The sequence below is a fragment of the Cebus imitator genome, unplaced genomic scaffold (genome assembly GCF_001604975.1).
Source record: "Cebus imitator isolate Cc_AM_T3 unplaced genomic scaffold, Cebus_imitator-1.0 Scaffold537, whole genome shotgun sequence".
NCBI classification, from domain to species: Eukaryota; Metazoa; Chordata; class Mammalia; order Primates; family Cebidae; genus Cebus; species Cebus imitator.
Genome location: NW_016107852.1, coordinates 1,578,931 through 1,591,109, shown reverse-complemented (window position 1 = coordinate 1,591,109; position 12,179 = coordinate 1,578,931). Strand labels below are relative to the sequence as shown.

The following is a 12,179-nucleotide window of genomic DNA, read 5'->3' as shown; positions in this document are numbered from 1 at the left end:
CTGCACTTTGGCCTGGACGGAGCAAGAGACTCCGTGTCAAAAAAGAAAAAAAAAAAGATTATCCAGAGCTTCCCTCACTATTTACAGAGCCTGAACTACTTTAGAGGCATTCTCCAACTCTACCTATTGTACCTAAAATCGAAGGGAAACTTCATCACAATCTCTTTTTTTTTTTTTTTTGAGAGATACGGTATTGCCCTGTTGCCCAGGTTGGAGTGCAATGGCGCTACCTTGGCTCACTGCAATCTCCGCCTCCGAGATCAAACGATTCTCCTACCTCAGCCCCCGAGTACCTGGGATTATAGACGCCCAAGACTGTGCCCAGCTAATTGGTTTAGAATCTTTTATTCATTCCTGTTTCCTAAAATGTTTCCTCTGGGCTGAGCAAGGTGGCTACGCCTGTAATCCCAGCACTCTGGGAGGCCAAGGCAGGTGGACCATGAGGTCAAGAGATCGAGACCATCCTGGCCAACATGGTGAAACCCTGTCCCTACTAAAAATACAAAAAATTAGCTGGTGTGGTGGCACGCACCTGTCGTCCTAGCTACTCGGGAGGCTGAGGCAGGAGAATGGCTTGAACCCAGGAGGTGAAGGTTGCAGTGAGCTGAGATTACACCTTTGCACTCCAGCAGAACAAGACTCTGCCTCAAAAAAAAAAAAAAGAAAAGTTTTCTCTGCATTTGCTTAGACTAATTTCTGAAGCACATTGTATGTCAGCTCTAACTGCTCTGTGTCATTTGTCCCCATATTTTCTTAATCTGTAATACACATTGAGAGGGAAGTGGAGCATTGGCCATTGGTAGACATACATGCAGATTAGACAAGAAAGTCACATTGAGCTTCATTATCCTACAATGTACTTATATTTCCTCAATTTCAAAGTAACTTAAACCAAAGTTATCACTCTCCTTGAACTTTGACTGAAAAGTTTTTGAACCATAGTGGTACAAATAAATAGCAAAAGCTTATTATTATTCTTAGTTTTTAGGTAAAAAACATTTAATTTCTTTGGTTTACCATTTAAAGTTCAGTGAATCACTAGTATAATGGGGCTGCCTCCAAAACAATCAATCTCAGGCTATGTTAATGTAGATGTAATATCTAAAACGAACTGAAAATTCTAACTGAATCTAGTGAATGTAAATTATAGGAAGGTAGATTTGGGTTCAATATAATTCAAGGCTGGGTGTGGAGGCTCACGCCTGTAATCCCAGCACTTTGGGAGGCTGACGTGGGCAAATCACGAGGTCAGGAGTTAGAGACTAGCCTGGCCAACATAGTGAAGTCCCATCTCTACTAAAAATACAAAACTTAGCCAGGCATGTTGGTGTGCGGCCACTGCACTCCAGCCTGGGCAACACAACGAGACTTCATCACAAAACAAAACAAAACAAAACAAAAACTCATTAATTCGAGTTGTCCAAATGTCAAATACAGCTACCTAACGAGTAGCCAGTCACTACAGGTATTCCAGAGACTAACTGAATGATTTTGCACAAAAAGGAGTCCATATACCCAAAAAGGTAACAGTAGGCCATTCCAACACTGAGATCCTAAAAGTCTGTTAATAAGAAGCAGAACTTTTGAATTCTCCTTCAATACTCATCCCACCTCTTCCTATCTGCAGTGATTGAAACCCTATGCATTTATCTGGGCCCAGCAAAAATCCTGGCCCCTTGAAAATCTTTCTACTCCCACTGAATTCCTCAACAGAATACAATTCTATTAACTCTTAAAGTAGGAAAGGAGCAGGGGCTCACACCTTTAATCCCAACACTTTGGGAGCCCGAGGCAGGTGGATCACCTGAGGTTAGGAGTTCAAGACCAACCTGGCCAACATGGTGAAACCCTGTCTCTACTTTAAAAAAAAAAAAAAAAAAAAAAAGCCGGGCGGTGTAGCACACCTGTAATCTCAGCTACTTGGGAGGCTGAGGCAGAAGAATCACTTGAAATTGGGAGGCGGAGGTTGCAGTGAGCTGAGACTGCACCATTGTGCTCTAGCCTGGGCAATAAAAGCGTAACTCCATCTAAAAAAAACAAATAATAACAAAAAAAACCCAACTCTTAAGCTACTTTTGGCCTTATCATGGCAGTTTATTGATCATATTCTGCCCCAAGTTATTAATTGTACACTGGTCTTCATCTTCCTTCTCTCTACTACCCTCTCAAATATTGTAACTCAGCTCTCCCTTGAATGCAATTCTCTGGAAACATCAAAATTCTTCTCAACAATCCAGTGACTTCTCAATCTTCCAACTGTCTGCATTATCGATGTTGACTGCCTTCTCCTAACTCTTCTAGAGTTTTATAAGGCAAACTTTCCTTCTCATCAAAATACGTAAGTTCTCAAGGTTCTGTCTTCTAACCTGTCAATTTCAGCTTCAGGTCTATCTAATGTGTATCATCTAGCCTATGCCATAAGTTCAAATTTTACATTTGTCACCACATACTAAATACCTAGACATGACTTACATATGTCCCAATACACGCACACCCCATACAAAGAAAGCTATTTCCTTATTTCTGTTAAGTACCACAATCTTCTCAACTTGGAAGCTCAGTTGTAAGCGACTTTCTCCCCTTTAGCTTTGCCATTTCAACTGTGAAATCCTTACAACCCAGAAGTTGGAATTTGTGCCCTCCTTTTCACTCCTACTGTTCAGACCTTTTAGTTATTCTTCAAAAGTCTTTCAAGCCCTTGAATCATGTGCGGTATACACTGTACATAGTAAAATCTAAACACCTGCATTCACTTTGGCATCTAAAGCCCTACACACAGAAATCCAGTCTGACTTTAAATGTCATAAACAACCTTTCAAATTTATCTCTTACTATACTTTCTCATTCCTATATCAAATTCCATGCAAATATTTTAATCACTTGTTATTATTCTCTGCAATTTCATTCTCTGGGACTTTGTCTTCATTCCAATCCACAAGCTGGGTAAACAGGTTAGACAATATAAATTCATTTCAACATTTATTTTATGACTACTATATATGTACCAGAAACTACAAAAGGAAAAAAAGGCCAGGCAAGGTGGCTCATGCCTGTAATCCTAGCACTTTGGGAGGCCAAGATAGGTGGGTTGCCTGAGGTCAGGAGCTCGAGACCAGCCTGACCAACATGACAAAAATGCACCTCTATTAAAAATACAAAAAAATTATCTAGGTGTGGTGGTGGGCACCTGCAATCCCAGCTACTTGGGAGGCTGAAGCAGGAGAATTGCTTGAACCTAGGGGTGGAGGCTGCAGTGAGTCGAGTTGTAAGTACCTGATATTAGTTCTTATAAAAAGAATAAGATCTCTAGTAATACGATGCAGTTCTCTTTACCAGACACTGTTACCAAAGGTTATGTGGGTGCTAAGACACAGCTTGTCTCCACTATAGGATACTTATCTCCCCTTACCCCTCTGGAGTCCCTCACTCATAGCTGGGCTCAAACTAGTCAGGTTTATTTTAATTGAACCATGGACTATATCCATTTTCAACAGCTAAATGCATATTAATACTGGAACTTTCTGAAATTCCAGATTGTCTTTGTTTAAAGTGGCTTGAACAATCTAAGGAACACTATACCTTTATTTATTTTTATTGCATTTTAGGTTTTGGGGTACATGTGAAGAACATGCAAGATTGTTGCACAGGTACACACATGGCAGTGTGATTTTCTGCCTTCCTCCACCTCACCTATATCTGGCATTTCTGCCCATGTCCTCCCCCCCACTATCCCTCCCCTATTTCCCTCCAACAGACCCCAGTGTGTAATGCTCCCCTCCCTGTGTCCATGTGTTTCCATTGTTCAACACCCGCCTATGAGTGAGAACATGCAGTGTTTGATTTTCTGCTCCTGGGAACACTATACCTTTTTAAAGCAATGATCTTCAATCTTCAGTGGGACACCATTGAATGAAAGCTTCACAAACAAGATCTAAGAATCACAGCGGTACAAATAAATAACAAAAGTAAGTTACAGATTAAATCTCTTTTTCAGCCTCCAAAGGTTTTGTTTTTATCCTTCTCAGAAGTTGAGGGAGGCTGGTTTTGAAATTCAGAAACTATCAAAAGTGCCCAAGCATTAAGAAATGGAGCTTTTCTGAGGATCTGGCAAGATGGCAGAGGTAGAGCAGAAGAAGCGGACCTTCCGCAAGTTCACCTATCGCAGTGTGGACCTGGACCAGCTGTTGAACATGTCCTACAAGCAGCTGATGCATCTGTACAGTGCACACCAGCTGCGGCGGCTGAGCCCTGGCCTGCCACGGAAGCAGCTATCGCTGCTCAAGCGCCTGCGCAATGACAAGAAGGAAGTGCCGCCCATGGAGAAGCCGGAAGTGGTGAAGACGCACCTGTAGGACAAGATCATCCTGCCCCAGAGGGTAGGCAAGACCTTCAACCAGGTGGAGAGCAAGCCAGAGATACTTAGCCACTACCTGGGCGAGTTCCTCGTCACCTACAAGCCCGTGAAGCACGGCCGGCCGGGCATCGGGGACACCCAATCCTCCCACTTCATCCCCCTCAAATAGTGGCTCCGCTAATAAAGGCACACAGATCTCCAAAAAATAAAAAATAAACAAATAAATGGAAATGCTGTTCACAAAAATAAAGCATGTCTTTATACTATGTTTTAAAGTTTAACAAGTAACCTACTATTTTCCTTTTGGTCTTTAAAATAGGCTATTGGGGGTCGGGCATGGTAGGTCATGCCTGTAATCCCAGCATGCTGAGAGGCTGAGGCAGATCACAAGGTCAGAAGATCAAGACCATCCTGGCCAACATGGTGAAACCCTGTCTCTACTAAAATACAATATAGCCGGGCATGATGGTGTGCACCTGTAGTCCCAGCTACTTGGGAGCCTGAGGCAGGGGAACCCAGGAGGTGGAGATTGCAGTGAACCAAGATTGCACCACTGCACTCCGGCCCCATGACAGAGGGAAACTCTGTCTCAAAAAAACAAGAAAACAAAAAGAAAGAGGGTATTACCTTCATTTACAGAAAAAGAAACTGATGTTTAGATAGCCTAAAGAAAGGTGTTCAGGGTCCCTCAGTTACAGTAAAAAGAAAGAGGATTTGAAATCAGGTCTCCTGACTCCAGTGATGTTTACACTACACTCTGGTTAGGAACAACCGCTTTGGAAGAGCAGGGAACTCTTACAACAATACAAAAAATTAACAAGCAATTGTTAGCTTATGTGAAATTGTCAAAGAGTGAAAAGCAAAGGAATATAGCAGGACAGTAACAGAAAATCCAAGAATCATTCTTAATATACCTATGGTTTCAAAATAGGGTGAAATATTTGGAAATTAGAAAGCTGAAATACAAAGGTCAAGAAACTAAATCCACTGCATTTAGTTTCTTGACTAAGGTAGGCCAGGGAGCTAGACCAATTCATTCTATCGGATATTAAACAACTGTCTACCAGTGGAGCGTAACTATGTCATGTTTGTCCCTTAAATTCTACTGTACCTAAGTTCAGAAGCAACACTTTAGTTTGTGCCTTTCAAAATCAACATTGAAAAGGAGTCATTCACTGTCTCCATATTCACTCAAAATATGTGGAAAATCTTCTTAAAGCAATTTAGGGGGAAAATGTTCAGTCCTAATAACGGATAATAAACTGATAATTTTGCAGGATAAGGAAGTTGTTAAGAACCTAGACTCAGTGCCAACACTTTCTTCAAACCGTGAGTTGCCTGCTCACAAATCAACTGCTCAGCTGCTAACTGAACACTCGGTGAAGTTAGTTCCTCTATGAAATTATCAAATGACTTGTTTTCTTCTTTACCTTCTAATTCTGATCCCCATCCATCCCACCAGCATTCTGGCTCACTCTTGATGTTTTTTCACTATTATTAATATTTCCACCCTGAATATCAAACAATCTGAACTATGACAGCTCTTCATAAGCAATTCATTCGAGGTCCTTACTATTTCTACAATTCCTTGACAGCTTTTCAGAATTAGAATCGTAACATAAAGACCCATATGAGTAATCTTAAAAATTTAAGAAAAATGTGAATATTGATGAAGAAACAATAATTCAATCCTAAGAGGTTCAAACTCATCATACTGTTTATTTCCTAAAACCAGGAATCTTGGATTATCAAAAGGGCCACTGGATGCTAACAGGATCAAATTACTTAGAAACTTTGTTCACATGCCTAAGGCTGTATTAACTGCCAAATATGGAGCTGGACAAGAAATGCCATCTTCTTCCACTCTACCACACCGGGGCTCTTTTTCCTTTGTTTTTGTTTTTTTGTTTTTTTGAGACGGAGTTGCCCAGGCTGGAGTGCAGTGATGTGATCTCGGCTCACTGCAACCTCCGCCTCCTGGGTTCAAGTGATTCTCCTGCCTCAGCCTCCCAAGTAGCTAGGATTACAGGCATGCGCCACCACCCCTGAATAATTCTGTATTTTCTAGTAGAGACGGGGTTTCTCCATGTTGGTCAGGCTGGTCTCGAACTCCCGATCTCAGGCGATCCACCTGCCTCGGCCTCCCAAAGTGCTGGGATTACAGGCGTGAGCCACCATGCCCAGGGTACCGGGGCTCTCCTAACACAAGTTAATGGTTCCTAGATTGAGGTCCCTGCAACGCTAACGTTTGAAAGACTAAACAAGGTACGGAGCCTTGAACCTAAAATCACAGTATCTTAACCCAAGTTAATATCCCACAACAATCATACAAGGAGATAAAGACAACTTTACTATTCCATCTAAGAGTGCACGTGTTTTTTTTGTTTGTTTGTTTTTAAGAGGAAGGAAAAGGCACTTTCCCCCAAAATCCGTTAGAACATTAGGTATGCCTTGGGTGAAAAAAAATTGATCTATGCAGGAAATTGTAGACGCAAATCTATATTCGCCCCAAAGCGGCACAGAGCCATCTTAAGAAAGCTCCTTTTAGAGACGCAAGGAAAATTCTATCAGATTCCACTAACAAAATCAATCTAGGGAAGCTTATGTTCCTTTCTGTCCCTTCACCCCCAAAAAAGCAGGAGAGGAACCCAACCCCCAAAAGCCAGTCCCGGATCAATAAGGGGTAGTCTACATAAAAAGGGGACGAAGAAGTCGCACGTTACAGTAACAGTATCCGAACGCGTTCGGATTAAACCCGCGGTGGCAGGGAGTGGGGGTTGGTCAAAGACGACGGAACACTAGGTACTGGGTAAGCGAAGCGGCGACTGCCTTCAAACCCGGATTCTGTTTCCGTGCACAGAAATGGTGCCCGGAGGCCGCTACTTTCGCATCTGCGTCGCTTCTGCCTCCGCCGACACAACCTCTTATCCCCTCCCCCACGGGCGGGGCGGCGACGGCCTCCCAGCTCCCAAGGAACCAGGAATAAGAGCCGTAAACGATTCGGAAACAGGGACGGTGGGCTACCCACCCTAAAACATCCCCTCCAGAAAGCCTACTCCCACACTTCCTGTATTAAGCTTCCATCAGCGCGCTTTCGAGAGCTGCTGCGTCCCCCCACCCCCCACTTCGCCACCTCATCCCCAACAAACCACAGCCCCACCTGTGCCCTCAGAGCCCTCTGCCCGCAAGACGCTCTCGGGTCACCTCCCTTCCCGGGCGGCCTCCCACCCCTCACCTGGAGAAAAGGCTGGGCTTCTCTCACGCACACACGGCAGCGCAGGGAGCCGGCAAGAACAATGTCTCTGCTGCTACACCTCCGGCTCCCGGGCACACACACCGGACGGTGGCCTCGCGCCGCGGAGCGCGAAGGGAATGTCCCTTTCCGACCACCACACCGACCTCCCCTCCCGGCCCCCGTACACACCTCCAGCCAACAGCGGCGGCGGTACGTCGCTCGGAGGTCAGCAGGAGAGTCGCTGAGAATTGGGGTGCAGTGGATTCTTCTTGCTCGCTGCCCCCTTCCTCCGACAACTCGGAAGCCTCGGAAGCCGGAGAGCTGCGAGTTCGTTTTTCCTCTCAACCACCTCTTCCCGGGCGCCAGACGCTGCGGCGAGCGACAAGGACCACGGACGTCCCGCCCCCTTTGCCACCGCCCCCTCTTATTGTTTTACCCCTGCCGAAAGGGCCAGGGAACCCCCGAGCACACCGTCAGCCAATCACGCATCTCCTCCCGAGCCGGACCAACCCTCCCGTGTCCCACTGCGGAGCACGCGCAGTACGCCGCCGCGCTCGCACACGCTCGCGCCCGGAAAGCCGGGGAACCGGAACCGGCCTAAAGCCAAGACAAGAGTCCGCTGATTTGACGTCACAAGGAGGCTGCCTTTCTCCTGCCCCGAGGCTCCAGCCTTGTCGCCCTTCTTCCTGATCGCGCAAGCGAGAGCTGCTTTGCAGCAACGCTGTGTCTTCTGTAGACTGGTCTATTAATGGGAAAGAGGGAATTTAGTAATTTCTCTGAACTAGGTGTCTGCAGGTTGCTGCAGTAGACGAGCTTAAAATGCAGCCAGTGATTTCAGCTGTTTGCACACCAAACTCATCTACACTGTTTATTTAACCCATCCTAGGAAATGTAAGGTTTTAAGCCCCACCAAGAGGCCGTGCGGTAAAGGAAGAATATAAGGTGGGCTCTACAGAGGAGAAAGACTATTTCTTTGTGTGCTTGTTGCGAATTTAGGTATTGCTAAATATCAATACATACTAAAGGTAAAAGGCCTAAAATGTTAGGATTGCAGTCCTATTCTAGCTCTACGCCTAGACTTGACCCCCGGGTGAGACACTGGTGACCTTGATTCTTGGAAAAAGCCAAGCCAAATCCCGCAGTCAAGGAAGCCACTTTGCATCTTAGGTCTGGCAGTGTTTTCAGAGAACACTGAGATAGCACAGGAATTTTGGAATGCAGTGCTGAGAAAAGGTTCAAAGAAATGGAAAGAATACATTAATGAATGCTTACAAACGAACCACAATGGACGCAGCCATACACATTGCATCAGTTTTCTTTACAGTCCTAAAAGGGCAATTTAAAGGTATTTGGCACATGAAGACAGTATGTCAAATACCGTAAATATTGGCAGAGGTAATGTCAACATTAGAGCCTCCAGTCTATGTTATCTTTACCTTTAGACTGCTTAAAGATTTTGTTACATGCAAAATATGTGGGCGGACCATCACTTTGATGTTTTTCCTTAAAGTATCAAAATACATTACATGCCAGCTGTCCTTTAAATCTAATATACTGGACTTACATACCAGGCTTTTTTTTTTTTTTTTTTTTTTTTTTTTTTTTTTTTCTTTTTTTTTTTTTTTTTGTGACGGAGTCTTCCTCTATCTCCAGGCTGGAGTGCAGTGGCGAGATCTCAGCTCACTGCAACCTCCAACTCCCTGATTCAAGGTATTCTCTTGCCTCAGCCTCCTAAGTAGCTAGGATTATAGGCATGCACCACCATACGCAACTAATTTTTGTATTTTTAGTAGAGACGGGGTTTCACCCTGTTGGCCAAGATGGTCTCGATCTCTTGATCTCGTGATCTGCCCACCTTGGCCTCCCAAAGTGGTGGGATTACAGGCATGGGCGGCATTCTTGTACAGGTATTGATCGACTTACGACCTATGCAACTTACGACCATTCGACTTTACGACCGCAATCGCTAGCCACGACTGCGCCGCATCTGGCAGCGCAAACATTGCCCAGCTGGGCGTATAACAGTGCGGACCAGCTTCCGGCAGTGCTACCATCTCCACGTGCACCATATCAACTGTTATCCCAGACTCGGTACAGCAATTTGTGTTTTGTGTCTTGGATATTTTTCATCAAACCCCTCCCAAGATGTCTACCAAGAGGAAATTGTCTTTGTCTATGCCTCAGCCTGCCAAGAAAGAAAGAAAGGCCATCGATCTCGACACGAAAATGAAGGTAATTAAGCAGTACGAAGGAGGAAAGAAAGTGAATGTGATCGCACATGATATGAAGTTATCACACTCGACTGTGTTGACGATTTTGAAAAATAAAGAATTTGTGAAGCTGTGAAAGGTTCTGCACCCATGCGATGAACAGTTATAACAAAGCAACAAAGCGGGCCCATCCACGAAATGGAGAAATTGCTATATATTTGGATGGAAGATCAAATTCAAAAACGGCCAATAAAATGTTTCATACATGTTTATATATTTTGATATGTTTTGCAATTGAGAAACTGTTTCCTATGGTATTTTTTACACCTATATTTTGTATTTTTGTATGCACCTGTATTTTGTAATTTTGTATGTTTTACAAATATTAAACCAGTTGTAGTGGTAATGCAGTGGTTTGCTTAAACCTGATGAATGTAAAAATAAGAAACAAAATGGTGTAGAGATGATANAAAAAAAAAAAAAAAAATGTACACCAAAATCTCCTGTAGGGCTTGTTAAAACAGATTGTTGGGCCACTCTAAGTTTCTGATTCAACAGAGGCCTGAGAATTTGCACTTCTAACACATTCTCAGCTGATGGTGCTACTGCTGCTCTAGGAGCCACACTTTAAAAACCACTGGACTGGGTGTGATGGCTCACGCCTGTAACTCCAGCGCTTTGTGAGGCCAAGGCGGGCGGATCACGAGGTCAAGAGATCAAGACCATCCTGGCCAACATGGTGAAATCCCACCTCTACTAAAAACACAAAAGAATTAGCTGCGCGTGGTGGCATACGCCTGTAGTTTCAGCTACTCAGGAGGCTGAGGCAGGAAAATTGCTTGAACCTGGGAGGTGGAGGTTGCAGTGAGTCAAGATCGCACCACTGCACTCCAGCCTGGAGACACAGCAAGACTCTATCAAAAAAAAAAAAAAAAAAACCCCCGCTGATCTAGGGCAGAGGTGGGCAAATGGTTTGATAAGTTAAGGATTAGATAGTAAATATTTTTGGTTTTGAAGGCCATGTATGGTTTCAGTTGCATATTCCTGTATCTCTCTCATCCTTTAAAAATTTAAGAAACATTTTTAGTTTAGCTCTAGGGCTACACAGAAACAGGCCTCAGGCAACCCTGCTCTTGAGTAGAAACCAGCAAGTGAAGTTAATGGGAAAAAAGATTCATTGATCTTCAATGTTAGTAAATAAACCTAATCTATTCTAACTGGCAATTTTTACCTCATAAACATCTCTATATATACAGCCTCTGCCCAAGTTCAGGGACCTTTTATCTTACCAGGAAGACTGCAGTGGTTTCCTAATCTCCCTGCCTCTCAAACATAACCTCCATGAAGCAATGCCCACCTCCTATAGACTAGGCAGGGAGACCAGTGTGAAATGTATTCATTCAATGACTCAGGCCAAAAACCTTTATGTCACCCTTGACTCCTCTCTTTTTCTCACACCAATTTATTGACAGCCAATTGTCAATAATTTTTTTTTTTTTTTTTTTTTTTTTTTTTTTTTTTTTTTTTTTTTTTTTTTTTTTTTTTTTTTTTTTTTTTTTTTTTTTGAGGAGTCTCTATCCTGTTGCTTAGGCTGGAGTGCAATGATGCAATGACACAGTTTTGGTTCACTGCAACCTTCTGGGTTCAAGTGATTCTTCTGCCTCAGCCTCCCAGGTAGTTGGGACTACAGGCACGTGCCACCACACCCAGCTGATTTTTGTGTTTTTAAAACACAAAATTTTTAAAATTTCTAAATTTTTAAATTCACTATGTTGGGGTTCACTATGTTGGCCAGGCTGGTCTTGAACTCCTGACCTTGTGATCCACTTGCTTCTGCCTCCTAAAGTGCTGGGATTACAGAACTGAGCCACCACACCCTGCCAGCAGTTGCTGTTTTTATGCCCATTTTTCAGATGAGGAAACAGGCTTGGAGAGGTCAAGTAATTAACTTACCCAGGACTACACAGCTACTATTCACTGGAGCTGGGATTCAAACACAGCAATCTGCCGCCACAGTCCATACCCTTAGGCAAACTATAGAATACTCCCATTGTACTAATTGCCACATTTACTTATATGCCCTACTGCTGACTAACCAAGTGTTTCCAGTTTGGAGCTCTTACGTGTAATACTATTATAATTATTCACCATGTATCCTGCACAGGTGCGAAACTGTTTCTAGAGCTGTGGTTCTCAGACCTTAATGTACACCAAAATCGCCGGGCGCGGTGGCTCAAGCCTGTAATCCCAGCACTTTGGGAGGCCGAGCCGGGTGGATCACGAGGTCAAGAGATCGAGACCATCCTGGTCAACATGGTGAAACCCCGTCTCTACTAAAAATACAAAAAATTAGCTGGGCATGGTGGCACGTGCCTGTAAT

General features: G+C 43.8%; 1 protein-coding gene and 1 pseudogene across 8 annotated transcripts in view; one reads left to right on the top strand and one right to left on the bottom strand.

Annotated features, from left to right (window-relative positions):
* G3BP2 (G3BP stress granule assembly factor 2) overlaps nucleotides 1-12,179 on the bottom strand; it is a 91,143-nt gene that overhangs the window by 23,379 nt on the left and 55,585 nt on the right. For 2 of the 8 annotated variants that reach the window (XM_017514745.2, XM_017514748.2), the window contains exon 1: nucleotides 7,779-8,536. The exons of 3 other annotated variants lie outside the window; for them this stretch is intronic. The gene's annotated coding sequence lies outside the window, so the exon portion shown is untranslated. 3 more of the 8 variants (XM_037733551.1, XM_017514746.2, XM_037733552.1) reach the window with 3 other exon arrangements.
* Nucleotides 3,776-4,804, top strand: LOC108293409 (annotated as a pseudogene).